The sequence below is a fragment of the Schistocerca gregaria genome, chromosome 7 (genome assembly GCF_023897955.1).
Source record: "Schistocerca gregaria isolate iqSchGreg1 chromosome 7, iqSchGreg1.2, whole genome shotgun sequence".
NCBI classification, from domain to species: Eukaryota; Metazoa; Arthropoda; class Insecta; order Orthoptera; family Acrididae; genus Schistocerca; species Schistocerca gregaria.
In genome coordinates, this window is record NC_064926.1 from 358,076,142 (window position 1) to 358,092,683 (window position 16,542).

Below are 16,542 nucleotides of genomic sequence, written 5' to 3' on the forward strand. Positions count from 1 at the left end.
TGCTAACTATTTATCAAAATTTAGGCAGTGGCGGGGATCTAACCCGGGACCGAAGACGTTTTGATTATGAATCAAAGACGCTACCCCTAGACCACAGGTACACGGTCAGCTCCCTACTATCCTCGAAAACCACGAATCAGCATTCAGTGATGATTCCAAAATTCCCCCACACTGTCTCAGAACATCATTCGCGCTAATAGCGACCGTTCCCTCCAATTTCGAGCTGGGCTTTATCATGTCAGCTATCCTCAGTTTAAGTTGACCAATCATGCCTCTGCTATTCAGTTGATGGTACTGTACCTGCCGTTTGACCAGCTACGAGAACAACATGCCTAGACCACCGGCCATCTGGAGCCAGACAGTCCCGCCCAGTAGGGTCAAGCAGTATTCTCAGAATCATGAGGACAATGCAGCAGTCTTTGTTCCAGACCTGCCGGAACGGTATACACATAAACTGCGGTGACACTCAGACATCTCACAGGTCGTTTCGCCCTACATACAATAGGTGAAACTCGACTGATGTCAGTCGTTCCGCCAGGCACTTTAAGACCATTGATGTACGTTCCTCTCAGTATTCACAGAAGTACAGACACCAACTGGAAATGCACTGTGCCGCGTCCTCCGGTGCTCGCCTCACACAAGCCACCGAGGGAAGTACGAGGTGCATTCAAGTTCTAAGGCCTCCGATTTTTTTTCTCCGGACTGGAAAGAGATAGAAACATGCGCATTGTTTTAAAATGAGGCCGCATTCATTTTCAATACCTCCCAGAGATGGCAGCACCGTACGGCAGATGGAATTTTACCGCCAACGGCGAGAATGAGAACTGTTTTAAATACTTAAAATGGCGACGTTTTCCTTACTTGAATAGCGTCCAATCATTCGTTTTCTGAACTTGCGTGCTGTGAAACCAATTGAAATTCATCGACAGTTGAAGGAGACATGTGATGATGGAGTTATGGATGTGTCAAAAGTGCGTTCGTGGGTGCGACAGTTTAATGAAGGCAGAACATCGTGTGACAACAAACCGAAACAACCTCGGGCTAGCACAATCCGGTCTGACGACATGATCGAGAAAGTGGAGAGAATTGTTTTGGGGTATCGCCGAATGACTGTTGAACAGATCGCCTCCAGAGTTGGCATTTCTGTGGGTTCTGTGCACACAGTCCTGCATGACGACTTGAAAATGCGAAATGTGTCATCCAGGTGGGTGCCACGAATGCTGACAGACGACCACATGGCTGCCCGTGTGGCATGTTGCCAAGCAATGTTGACGCGCAACGACAGCATGAATGGGACTTTCTTTTCGTCGGTTGTGACAATGGATGAGACTGGGATGCCATTTTTCAATCCAGAAACAAAGCGCCAGTCAGCTCAATGGAAGCACACAGATTCACCGCCACCAAAAAAATTTCGGGTAACCGCCAGTGCTGAAAAAATGATGGTGTCCATGTTCTGGGACAGCGAGGGCGTAATCCTTACCCATTGCGTTCCAAAGGGCACTACGGTAACAGGTGCATCCTACGAAAATGAACAAATTCCTTCCTGCACTGCAACAAAAACGTCCGGGAAGGGCTGCGCGTGTGCTGTTTCACCAAGACAACGCACCCGCACATCGAGCTAACGTTACGCAACAGTTTCTTCGTGATAACAACTTTGAAGTGATTCCTCATACTCCCCACTCACCTGACCTGGCTCCTAGTGACTTTTGGCTTTTTCCAACAATGAAAGACACTCTCCGTGGCTGCACATTCACCAGCCGTGCTGCTATTGCCTCAGCGACTTTCCAGTTGTCAAAACAGACTCCTAAAGAAGCCCTCGCCGCTGCCATGGAATCACGGCGTCAGCGTTGTGAAAAATGTGTTCGTCTGCAGGGCGATTACGTCGAGAAGCAACGCCAGTTTCATAGATTTCGGGTGAGTAGTTAATTAGAAAAAAAAGTCGGAGGTCTTAGAACTTGAATGCACCTCGTAATCCAGCGTGCATAGGAATAAAGTGAAAAATATTTTGAGCTCTCAGTACAAATACTCTCATTACAATAACCTTATTGAGCCTGTTACCACCATACAATGACATGAATCATTAATAAATTAATAAAAATGAGAGGAGACATGCAAAAGAGAGCATGGAATCTCTCATTACCCCCCAGTCACTTTTATTTTTGGTAGTGGTTGACTCACTTGTCAGAGGTAGTTTGTCAATCACCCAAAAAGGATCTTTCTAAACAGTTTCTAAAATGTCACAACAAATTAGCAGATCAAATTGGAAATTGATGATGAAATGAAGGGTGCAATTTTTCTAAAGACTTTCCCAACATCTTACTCACATTGATGAATAAGTCACACCCAACACAGATACATCCTCAGGGAACCCACTGTCGTTTATGGACATACTCGCACAGTCATATAATTGTTGAAGGCAAAGTTCGAAGCTGCATTAAAATGTTGAACTGTTGGATCTGCAAGTTTCTCATTAATGAAACATTTAAGAATTAGCTACTGGTGCCCAACGCAAACACACACATATTTCTACATGAAGGGAAAAAGACAAACAATATTTCTATGCTTGATGGTAGAAAAATTTAACCACACTCACGCCGTTTCCCTGAACGGAAATGATGATAATTTTTCACAGTGATTGATTGACTAATGATCCACTCACCAATAACCAGAATTGTAAATACAGATATCCCTCTCACATACACAAACAAAAATACTCTCGTGTAACTGTGGCATATTACTTGTATAACATTTTGTAACTATTGGCGCATACATAAGAAATTTGTACACGTAGTGACAATTGACAGGCATCAACATAAGTGATATTGAGAGATATAGAGCACAAAAAAAGACAGAAATTTTGTAAGTTTAGCTGTGTGATCGAAGATTATGTAACATAGTGTGCATCACAAAGAAGAACTTGTTCCAAACTGACATGGTGATAGGGAACCAGCATATCTTGAACATGAACATGTATATAAAGAAAAGAAGACTGGAAGCTATAAAACAAAACAATAAACATGTATTTGACATTGTATTTCCAGTTTCTAGTCTCTGAAATAAAGTTTGGGGGGCAAAAAGAAAATGTTTTCACTAGGGGCACGAATTCTACTATGTTCACGCAGTTGTCTGAGCGAAAAAGAAAGTTGACGAAACATCCTTCACCCGATAACATCACACAACGAATCAATCAACACATGGACATTGCTGCACTCATCTATGGAGCGGCGTGGTAGTTCAAATGGTTGAAATGGCTCAGAGCACTATGGGACTTAACATCTGAGTTCATCAGTCCCCTAGAACTTAGAAGTACTTAAACCTAACTAACCTAAGGAATCACACACATCCGCGCCCGAGGCAAGACTCGAACCTGCGACCGTAGCAGTCCCACGGTTCCGGACGGCAGCGCCTAGAACCACACGGCCACCGCGGCCGACGGTGGTGGTTCCTGGCGTGGAGAAGGGGGTGTCTGCTGGGAGGAGGGTGACTAGTGGTATGGGCCACCAATCTAATGTTTCTCGGAACCAGGCCAGGAAGTATTTCCAGTCATCCTTCCCTCTCTGTAGAGGCGCTGCCAGTCGACAGGAAGCTCATGGGGTGGTAGGGCAGCCTATTGTTGACTGACAGAACTGTACGGTATGATGGCAAGCACATGTGCAGGTTCTGATTGTCATTGAGGACCGCAAGATTCGGGACAGATCCATAGGACAGGTAGTTGCCTGTCTGAAGACAGTAACACTTGGTCTTATCTAGACCGAAAAATTGCAGTACAGGAAACTACTCTTAGAGTAACTTAAAAAGTCGTGGAGTCATCTGATGGAGGTGGAAACAAGGGTAGCAGATCGATCAACGTAGCCGATAGCTCAGAGCTGCTCTCTGTGGGAGAGGAGATAATCATGACAAACTGAAGTCCAACAATACCCAGCGCGGAAGTGCTTTGGGCAGGCAGCCCAGCTTATTATAGTGAGTTATGGGAATTCGCGCAGGAACTGTAAACGGCGTCCATCACAAGTTTGGCTCAAGAGATCTTCTCTCCGACACTGCATGCTGCCATTATTAGAGCACACAATCGTCGTCCGGCACCTCTGCTGCAGTGGAATCCCCATTTCTGCAAATGGTTCAAATAGCTGTGAGCACTATGGGACTTAACATCAGAGGTCATCAGTCCCTTAGAACTTAGAACTACTTAAACCTAACTAACCTAAGGACTTCACACCGATCCATGCCCGAGGTAGGATTCAAACCTGCGACCGCAGCGATCACGCGGTTTCAGACTGAAGCGCCTAGAGCCGCTCGTCCACAGCAGCCGGACTCATTTCTGCGTCACCGCTGAGTGGCGCAATGCTGTCTTCTCGGCCAGCCGCTAACGGGTTCACCCACCCGGTGGGCTTCCGAGGGTTGCATCCGCCCTCAACGGACTCAGAGCTGTCCTCCAGGTGAGACGCCGCCTTACTTTCGCTGCGCTGAACACGTAGGCGGCACGCGCCCCTGAGCCCTGGGGTGGAGGGGGGATGTGTCGTAACTGACAGCTGCCTCCCTCAGTCTTCTCCCTGCCGCTCGGGCCCATTTACTCCACACGACCATCTCGTAGCATCAGTTCTCGTCCAGCAGTCACTTGCTGTTCCCAGTACCTGCTCAATACGTATATCCTTTTATAAAGGGTAACCCCTCCCAAAAAAAACTTTTTTTTAGAAATACAGCATTAAGAATTCCTTAAAATCGTCTCAGATAGTATTTTGTACATTGAATAGAAAAAATAATAGAATTGAATATTTACATGAATAGAACCGTTACACTAATTCGATATAAAAGTCTTATTCTCTGCTGGCAATATTTACCATAGTATTACATATAAAGAATAGTAATTTAACCTATGGGCCCATTGTCAATACTATTGTGTATGTAATTATTGACTCATTAAGACATAGAAAAGCTGAAGTACGCTATCCATAACCCTAAACTACTATATGTAATCCCAACTAATGCCTACCGCTTACTGGAGCATGCTCACTACTATTGGTGACTATTTAACTTCGCTAACTACTCTATTTACAGGCGCCACTGCACGTCCTTCGCCGTCTCTGATCCCAGAGGCTTCTATGAATCCCTAAAACAGCTCAAGACATGGCTTCCGCACACAAATACACAATGAACACATATTAGACAAGATAAAATTAGGTGCAGTTGCCTTAGTAATGGAAATTAATAAAAATACTATATGTAACTTATAAGCTACTTTCGTTTACCATACATATGCTCCATCCTGCCCCGCTGAGACAACTCACTGGATGTTGCTGTCCCTGGCGTGGTCGATACGATGAGTCGGCCGCTGCTCATCTGAGATGGAACTGGATGTACTGAAATTTACGATGGAAAATTTACACAAATAACACGACTTCGCAAGTTACAATGCAAAGACTATACAATTGTAAACAAGTTTTCCTAAATATCATCTTCCCTTGTTTGCTAGGTCTGACACCAAGACACCAATTATCGGACTTGATACCTTCTGCATTACACTACTCATACGATAAATCCCGACGACTGCACACGTCCAGAGACGTGACGTAACATCATACGAGAAACTCACCACACTCCAGGAAGATTACGTCCAGTAGCAGCGGCATGGGCGTGCACAATGACCACCTTTGCATATCCCCCTCCAAATCCTAAGAGTACGGTGCAACGAGCTGTGGCGTGCCCAGCACGCCAACGAAAGAAAAAAAGCCTCACTGAAAATAGGTGAACACTGCAGTTGTGTGCAGAAAACGCCAGTGACGGATACCGCGAAAACAAACAAATGGTGCAACGCTGTAAGGTGTGCCCAGAACACTGTCGACGTGCATCCTGCAGCTCTTCCTCAACAAAGACACAGTAATAGGTATGATGTAAAGACAAAACACACATGAAGGCCGAGTCTGTATTACCATTGACTCGGAAAAGTGGTGGCTCCCCCACGTAACGGAAAGTCCGGAAAAGTGAGTTAGACTGACACTTCGCTTTCAGAGTTAACCAATATGGCGCGAGATCATACGTCACTTCGTAGCCCCTACACGTTACACATATGCACGTTAAAAAATATAAATAAAAAAAAATTGCCACACTTAATGTCTAATATGTACACAGCAGAAAGATGTTTTCTAACCCAGTTTATTTTACAAATTTTTCCCTTTTATTTCACACACAAGACTTATTCCACAAACGGCTTGATGTGGGATATTTGGTGAAAAGCAATGGATTTCTTACGCTTCCAGTGTCTGCAGTTCGTACGTTGTGGGCGACTCTTTTAACCCTGTAGTGCCCATTGTACACTGAGAAAAACTTTTGGCATTTCTGTTTTTGTTTATTCGTAAGGCGAAAAGATTTCAACAACACTTTTTGCCCCATACAAAAACTACGTTCTCGCTCTCTTTATATTTCAACATATGTACACGGCTCTCTCCGAGTATTTGTGCGGATTTTCCGATAGCCGAATCGGCAACGCCTATATAAGACAACAAGTGGCGCAGTTGTTAGATCGGTTACAACTGCTACAATGGTAGGTTATCAAGATTTAAGAGCGTTTGAACGTAGTGCTATGGTCGGCGCACGAGCGATGGTACACAGCATCTCTATATAGCGATGAGGTGGAGATTTTCCTGTGCAACTATTTCACGAACGCACTGTGAATATCAGGAGTCCGGTAAAACATCAAGAAAGGGGTTATGGTGTCTACCATTTGGGTACTGCCTTGTCAACCATTCTACACCACGCAAGGTTGGCTCATCTCACAACACAAAGACTGTGTTATATTTAATAAAGCATAACACCCATGCTCGCCTGTAGCTAGCGCTGATGCAATTCACTTCCGTCTTCGTGCACTGTGTCGTCGGTGCACTGCTCATAGCATCATTGTCCAGAAATGTGATGACTTACGAATAAAAGAAGAGATCATATCTGGACAGTAGAATTAAATTTAATTTGAAGATGTCTGTATGTCACCCATGAAGAAAAAATCAAAAAAGACAAAATATGGGAAATATGGAAGTGAGAAAGTCCATAATGAGCACACTGAAGACTAAATGTCTGCAGCTGTTTGGACTTGTTAAAACAATGAGTAATTGCAGATGTCTTAAGAATGCATTAATATGGGTTCTGAGAAGAACTCAATGGGTATGGTCACCATTGTCATAACATGCATAGTCAAATACAGAGGCATGAAAACAGGAAGAGCACGGCGCTGAAGTCGTCAACGTCTATATAAGACAACAAGTGACTGGCACAGTTCTTTGATCGGTCACTGCTGCTACATTGACAGGTTACAAGATTTAAGTGAGTTTCAGCGTGGTGTCATAGCTGGCGCACGAGCGATGGGACAGCATTTCCGAGGTAGCGATGAAGTGGGGATTTTCCCGTTTTCATTTCATTTCAAGAGTATACGATGAATATCAGGAATACGTTAAAACATCAATTCTCCGACATCTCTGCAGTTAGAGAAAGATCCTGCAAGAACGGGACCAACGACGACTAAGGAGAGTCGTTCAAAGTTACATAAGTGCAAACCATCCGCAAATTGCTGCAGATTTCAATTCGTGAGAATTAGGTGCCTTTGCGATAGGACATGGTGAGTTGATGTTAGTCAAGAATGCCTTTAAGGTGGCAAAGGCGTCGTTATCAACACGTCTGTCACTTCGAAAAAGGTTGTGTAATAGGGCTACGAGGAGGCAGATGTTCCTTTGCGATACTGCACAATAATTGGCAGGACTGTAACCACTGTACATGAATGTTGGCAGCGGTGATCACGAGAATGTAAGGTCGCAACATGACCGGGCCATGTACGGCCACATGGCACTACCAACAAGGAAGACCATCGTGTTCGGCGTATGGCTCTGGGGCAGCAGCAATTTGAGCAGTAGTTGGCACCACTGTGAAGCAACGAACTGTTACAAATCCTTTAGTTCAAGGACTGCTCCAAACTAGACGCCCTATAGCGTGCGTTCCACTGACCCCAAACCAGTGCCATTTGCGGCATCAGTAGCGTCAAGCGAGATCTCAGTGGAGGGCAGGGTGGATGAATGTCGTGATTTTTGATGATTTGTGGCTCGGTGTTTTGTTGTTTCGACTTTTTTTCTTTAATCTAGATTTGCGCGAGATGAGGAAGTTTTTTGGTGCTCTGATCCTGAATGGTGTTTAGAAGTCACAGCTTCACAGTGTTGAGAATAGTCGACCACTCTTCAATTAAATTATGTTTCGCAACTGCTTCCAAGCTACCTTAGCCTCTTATGTTCGTAAGAAGAACAGAGAAGTTCCCTTCTTAGATCATGACCAACCAACGGCCTCATCATTTGAAATAAAACAACCTGAACTTAAAATATACAATGCCACGAAAGGTGGCGTTGATACTATGAACCAAAAGATGCGATTCTACAGAGTGAAGAGAAAAGCAAGGCGATGGCCATTGATGATTTTCTTCAACATGATCTATGTAAGTATAATGAATGTATATATAATTTGGATGAGGGTGGCTACCAACAACAAAAGGGAGCGCCAGATTTTCATCACCAATTTGGGAAAGCTAGTAGCGAGGATAAAGAAATCAATGAAATTAAAGTAGCACCGGTTTCAGGAAAGGCAGCGAAACCAGTAGGGGCGAAAGGCTACGGCCTTGTCTTACACCCTTTATAATACGAGTACTTCCTTCTTGGTCGTCCACCCTTATTATTCTCTCTTGGCTGTTGTATATATTGTATATGATCCTTCTCTCCCCAAAGCTTACCCCAACTTTTTTCAGTATTTCGAGCATCTTGCACCATTTACATTGTCGAACGATTATTCCAGGTCGACAAATCCTATGAATGTGTCTTAATTTTTCTTTAGTCTTGCTTCCATTAGTAACCGCAAGGCCAGAATTGCCTCTCTCGTCCCTTTACCTGTCCTAAAGCACACTGATCGTCATCTATCTCATTCTCAATTTTCGTTTCCATTCTTCTGTATATTACTCTGTAAGCAACTTGGGTGCACGAGCTGTTAAGCTGAATGTGCGATAATTATCTCACTTGTCACCTCTTGCCGTCTTCGGAATTGTGTGTATGATGCTTTTCTGAAAGTAAGATGGTATGTCGCCAGACTCATACACACAGACGTGAATAGTCGTTTTATTGCCACTTCCCCCAATGATTTTAGAAATTTTGATGGAATGTTATTTGTCCCTTCTGCCTTATTTTATCTTAAATCCTCCAAAGCTCTTTTAAATTCTCATTCTAGTACTGGATCCCCTATCTTCTAAATCTACTCCTGTTTCTTCTTCTATCACATCAGACAAATCTTCCCCCTTATAGAGGCTTTCAATGTATTCTTTCCACCTATCCGCTCCCTCTTAACAGTGGAATTCCCGTTGCACTCTTAATGTTATCACCCTTGCTTTTAATATCACCGAAGGTTGTTTTGACTTTCCTGTATGCTGAGTCTGTTCTTCCGACAATCATTTCTTTTTCGAAGTCTTCACATATTTCCTGCAGCCATTTGTCTTAGCTTCCCTGCACTTCCTACTTATTTCATTCATCGGCGTCTTGTATTTCTGTATTCCTGAGTTTCCAGGAACATTTTTGTACTTCCTCTTTTCATCGATCAATTGAAGTATTTATTCTATTACCAATGGGTTCTTCGCAATTACTTTTACTTACGTTTTCTTTCCCATCTTCTGTGATGCCCCTTTTTAGAAATGTCCATTCCTCTGGAGCTGTACTGCCTAGCCTTAGAGAAGTTCAACCGTATTTCGGCATTCCTTAGTACTTCCGTATCCCACTTCTTTGCGTATTAATTCTTCCTGACTAATGTCTTAAGCTTCAACCAACTCTCCGTCACAACGATATAGTGATCTGAGTCTATATCTGCTCCTGGGTACATCTTACAATCCAGTATCTGATTTCGGAATCTCTGTCTAACCATGAGGTAATCTATCTGAAATCTTCCTGTATCACCCGGTCTTTTCAAATATTCCTCCTACTCTTGTGATTCTTGAACAGAGTATTCGCTATCACTAACTGAAACTTGTTACAGAACTCAGTTAGCCTTTCTCTTCTCTCATTCTTTGTCCCAAGCCCATATTCTCCTGTAACATTTTCTTCCACTTCTTCCCTTACAACTGCATTCCAGTCCCGCATATTACTAGATCTGCATCCCCCTTTACATACTGTATTACCCTTTCAATATCCTCATACACTTTCCCTATCTCTTCATGTTCAGCTTGCGACGTCACATGTGTACGTGTTGGTTTGCTATCGATTCTGATAAGAACAACAGTCACTGAGCCGTTCACAGTAACATACTCTCTGCCGTACCTTGCTATTCATAACGAATGCTACTCCCATTATAAAATTACCCTTACTTATGGCCAAAAATGCTTGTCTTTCTCCACTTCACTTCACTGATACCAACTGTATCTAGATTGAGCCTTTGCATTTCCCTTTTCAGATTTTCCAGTTTCCCTACCAGTTTCAAGCTCCTGACATTCAACGGCCCGAATCGTAGAACGTTATCCTTTCACTGATTATTCAATCTTTTTCTCGTGGTAACCTCCCCCTTGGCACCTCTTGCCCCTTGCCCCTCGAAGAGATCCGAATGGGGGACTATTCCGGAATCTTTTGCCAATGGAGAGATCATGATGACTCTTCTTAAATTACAGACCAAATGTCCTGTGGAAAAATGGTTCAAATGGCTCTGAGCACTATGGAACTTAACATCTGTGGTCATCAGTCCCCTAGCACTTAGAACTATGTAAACCTAACTAACCTAAGGACATCACACACATCCATGCCCGAAGCAGGATTCGAACCTGCGACCGTATCGGCCACGCGGTTCCACACTGTAGCGCCTAGAACCGCTCGGCCCCCGCAGCCGGTGGAGAATTTCAACTGGATCATGTAGCCATATCTAAAAGATATATCACAGAAACTATGAATGTTAAAATAGCCAGAAATGGGGAATTTGATTCAGATCATTATCTCTCTAAGATTAAAATAAAATTTCTCCCATCCAAAACAAAAAAGACTACCAAGGAAGTGATCAGATATAACACCACTACAGCCGACGGTCCTGTGGATACACGTTACATGTCTTTAATGCAGTGGTTTCCATTGCCTTCTGCATCCTCATGCCGTTAATCATTGCTGATTCTTCCGTCTTTAGGAGCAGTTTCCCACCTCTAGGACTAAAGAGTGCCGATTATTAACGAAAATTTAAGTAGCGGCAGGATTCGAAGCCGAGACCGAAAATAGTTTGATTACGAAACAAAGACGCTACCCCCATACCACAGGTGCACAGAAGTGAGCTACTGTTGGTGATGTGACAACATATTTCTTCTGCACCAAGACACTGGTTTTTAGTTTGACAGTTACTCATTTTAATCCATACCGATTTAGTGTAATAAATGTTCCAAATGTGATGAAGACATTCGTGAATTATCAAAAAATGGTCATCTGCTTTGTTTTCTAAGGAGCAGCTGTTCATGTTTGACAGCAATAAATAAATAAATAAAATATTCACGAGTCTAACTCATTTTCTTGTAAATGACTCGTTTGCGGACCCATATTTTACGGGATCGTTTTTGCTTCTTTGCGTCTATTATCGTATATTTTCCTTTTGTCGGGTTTTGAGATTACCGGTCTGGATGTCAGAATCGCTTCGTTACCGTTCCGCCAAGAGGCTTTATCGGGGCGTCGCTATGTAGGCGCAGAGAGCCCTCTGGGGCAGCTCAGAGGTGGGGGCAGCACTACGAAATGCAGACAGACAGAGATATTGCTCACGCTGGGGATTCCAGAGCTTAAGCAAATTAACCGATCGGCAGGCGGCACGACGCCACGAAGAAGCCCCGGTCCCGCTGCTTTGATACCCGGCTCCGCCACCTGCGGCGCTGCTGAGGCGGCGTAACCGGATTACGCGCCGGATCGGTGGTCGCCCTTTGTGTGGAGCGGGCACCGGTCTCTCCCTCCGCAGACCCTCTACCCCGCCCAACCATCAGTCCCGTTTCCACCATGCTGTACCGGCTGCCCGGCAATGGTTTGTGTTGTCTTCGGCTAATCAGCTACAGTAATCCTGTCTGCAAGGAACTAGTCAACAGAGACAAGATTCTCCAAATGAAGTAATTATGTTTAACTCAAATCGTTCCATTGCAGGACCTCGTCCGGCTTACAGATTTTCCTATTCGGCTCCCATGTTAGGCGATGTCCACCACACTAATTTTATCACTTTCATGTGTTCTGCTGTTACAAGCAAGCCAACGCTTTGCGCCAAGCAGTAACAGCAGAGAGAGCAGTAGGATTACGTGCTTCAACATGTTATAGCGATATTATTTGTTATTTTAGCCGTACTACATCTCAGCATTTCGTCCCCATTAATGATTCTTGGCGAACGCAAATACCTATAAAATGCTTTATTTCAGTGTCATAACATGTTTAGCTTTCATGCTCATTTTCAAATGGCTTTGCTTAGTTTAGTTGTTTTCTGAATAGCAAATGAATGAAATTTGGTAGTGGCTGCTCTTTGTACTCGAATGTAAATCACAGGTGTGAAGTTGAAACTGACGTGAGAAATATCGTGAAGTGTTTGCGTATCACAGTAATTTATTTAGAATATGTGTCCTGATTGCATTGCAACACCTTATACATTGTCCTGCAAAAGCATAAAGACCATAGTAAGTCAAAACACCATCCACTGGAGCGTATATGTGGTGCACAAAAATATGAAAGCATCAGAAACGCAACACATTACCTTTCTTAGTACGTTGCAGGAAAACCGTTGTCATTTATAAAAGTTTGTAGTCATCTCGGAATGAATAAACCCCATCCTGTTGGGTTTTCAAGATAAAGTTATACTATTATTCCTGCAAAATAGTGACAAGTGCAGATTACGATGGCGGAGGTGGATAGCGATTATGCACCCTTCTCTACAAAGTACACCACAAATGCTCAATGATGCTGAGAGTTAATGACTACGGCGGCCAAGGGAGGTGCGACAATTCATTCTCATGCTCAGAAGACCAGTCCTGGTCAAAGCGAGCTATGAAAACAGGCGCCCCTGAGTGCTTCAACACCAAGAAGAATCGCTGCTCGGCTTTTGGCAAGATCAATGTAAAGATTGTCTTTTTTTTAAAAGAAAAATAATAATAATCTCGCCGGAGATAAAGAAAGGATAGCTAGATAATTTTAGTTTCTACGAGGGTTGGAGCTTAAACAGTGGCAAGTATTTATTCACAGCCGATTCAAAAGAGTTACATGTTTGGACTTGTTATTGTCCTTCAAAGTAGTCACCATCGTTGTGTAGAACCCGTTGTCAGCGATGTGGAAGGTGTAGTATACCGTTAGTAGCTCCTCTTCTGTTAATGGTGCTAATGGAGCGGTCTACTGCCTGTCGAATCTCTAGAGCAGTCCAGAAGTCTATTCCACGAAGCCAAAACTGAAACGCCAATCCAACGAATGGCGTCATTATGAGTCGCCGCGAAAGCCGAAAGTGCGTCAGAGCGCCAGTATGGTGATAGTTATGGTGACTCTCGTGTACGACTGTGATGGTGTTATCCTAACGCACTACGTTCCTCCGCGACAGACCGTCAGTGCACAGTAGTACTCTTCGTTTTTCGAGCATCTCCTGCGACCAACTTTTGCGAAAGAAGCCTCGACACTTTCTGCGCAACCCAACTACACTCCTGGAAATGGAAAAAAAGAACACATTGACACCGGTGTGTCAGACCCACCATACTTGCTCGGGACACTGCGAGAGGGTAGTACAAGCAATGATCACACGCACGGCACAGCGGACACACCAGGAACCGCGGTGTTGGCCGTCGAATGGCGCTAGCTGCGCAGCATTTGTGCACCGCCGCCGTCAGTGTCAGCCAGTTTGCCGTGGCATACGGAGCTCCATCGCAGTCTTTAACACTGGTAGCATGCCGCGACAGCGTGGACGTGAACCGTATGTGCAGTTGACGGATTTTGAGCGAGGGCGTATAGTGGGCATGCGGGAGGCCGGGTGGACGTACCGCCGAATTGCTCAACACGTGGGGCGTGAGGTCTCCGCAGTACATCGATGTTGTCGCCAGTGGTCGGCGGAAGGTGCACGTGCCCGTCGACCTGGGACCGGACCGCAGCGACGCACGGATGCACGCCAAGACCGTAGGATCCTACGCAGTGCCGTAGGGGACCGCACCGCCACTTCCCAGCAAATTAGGGACACTGTTGCTCCTGGGGTATCGGCGAGGACCATTCGCAACCGTCTCCATGAAGCTGGGCTACGGTTCCGCACACCGTTAGGCCGCCTTCCGCTCACGCCCCAACATCGTGCAGCCCGCCTCCAGTGGGGTCGCGACAGGCGTGAATGGAGGGACGAATGGAGACGTGTCGTCTTCAGCGATGAGAGTCGCTTCTGCCTTGGTGCCAATGGTGGTCGTATGCGTGTTTGGCGCCGTGCAGGTAGCGCCACAATCAGGACTGCAAACGACCGAGGCACACAGGGCCAACACCCGGCATCATGGTGTGGGGAGCGATCTCCTACACTGGCCGTACACCTCTGGTGATCGTCGAGGGGACACTGAATAGTGCACGGTACATCCAAACCGTCATCGAACCCATCGTTCTACCATTCCTAGACAGGCAAGGGAACTTGCTGTTCCAACAGGACAATGCACGTCCGCATGTATCCCGTGCCACCCAACGTGCTCTAGAAGGTGTAAGTCAACTACCCTGGCCAGCAAGATCTCCGGATCTGTTCCCCATTGAGCATGTTTGGGACTGGATGAAGCGTCGTCTCACGCGGTCTGTACGTCCAGCACGAACGCTGGTCCAACTGAGGCGCCAGGTGGAAATGGCATGGCAAGCCGTTCCACAGGACTACATCCAGCATCTCTACCATCGTCTCCATGGGAGAATAGCAGCCTGCATTGTTGCGAAAGGTGGATATACACTGTACTAGTGCCGAAATTGTGCATGCTCTGTTGCCTGTGTCTATGTGCCTGTGGTTCTGTTAGTGTGATCATGTGATGTATCTGACCCCATTAATGTGTCAATAAAGTTTCTCCTTCCTCGGACAATGAATTCACGGTGTTCTTATTTCAATTTCCAGGAGTGTATCATTTTGCACGACAATGCGCTAGCTCATAAAGCGCAAGCTGTGGCTGCTCTGTTCGGTCGATAGGACTGGGAATGCTGTACTATCCACCATACTCCACGGACTGACTTATGTTTGATTCCGAAATTGAAGAACTGTTCCATACATTCGACAGTTATAGACCGCTCCATTCGCACCATCAACAGAACAGGCTCTGCTAACGGTATACTACGCCTTCCACATCGCTGGCAATGGGTTGTACACAGCGCTGGTGACTCATCTGAAGGACAGTAAAAGGTGCAAACGTGTATCGCTTTTCTATCGATTGTGAATAAATAGTTACCACTATTTAAGTTCCAACCCTCGTATAATAATGTGTGATCACCAACGACTTTAATCTTGCTTCAAATAAGAGCTCCTTTAAATCATACGGACACAGACTGTGACTCATTTATTTTATGATAATTCCTCGTCCTGAGAAACAATGGCATCGTATACACATAAGATGTACCTCTATCCCTGTTATAGACTTCACATATCTGAAATATCCGATAAGCACTAATTTATCGACTGTTAAAAGTCTCCAGCCCTGCTACAGTGTCTGCTTTAGGACCACGTTCTACTACCACAGTAACTCAGCAACTTCCATGTCCATTAGCGTCTGTGTTCGTAAGCGTGAAATTCAATTCGCATCCACTTAGGACCGAAGTGCCTTGAAAAATCACTTGGGCATCCACTCCATTCTTCGTACTAATGGCAATATTATCAATAGCTTGTAAGGAACTTTTCCTTGCTTAGCGGACGATGCTTTTCCACTTTCCCTCTTTGTCGTGTTAATCTTCGATACGGCATCTCTGGAAACTTCAGACATTTCGATTTCCTTGGTTACGGAATCGACCCCACACGAGCACAGACAATTGGCCCACGTTTTAATCCACTTATTCCGATGTGTTGTTGTTGTTGTTGTGGTCTTCAATCCTGAGACTGGTTTGATGCAGCTCTCCATGCGACTCTATCCTGTGCAAGCTTCTTCATCTCCCAGTGCCTACTGCAACCTACATCTTTCCGAATCTGTTTAGTGTATTCACCTCTTGGTCTCCCTCTACGATTTTTACCCTCCACTCTGACCTCCAATACTAAATTGGTGATCCATCGATGTCTCAGAACATCTCCTACCAACCGATCCCTTCTTCTAGTCAAATTGTGCCACAAGCTCCTCTTCCCCCCAATTCTACTCAATACCTCCTCATTCGTTATGTGATCAATCCAGCTAATCGTCAGCATTCTTCTGTAGCACCACCTTTCGAAAGCTTCTATTCTCTTCTTGTCTAAGCTATTTATTGTCCACGATTCATTTCCAGACATGGCTACATTCCATACAAATGCTTTCAGAAACGACTTCCTGACACTTAAATCTATACTCGATGTTAACAAATTTCTCTTCTTCGGAAACGCTTTCCTTACCATTGC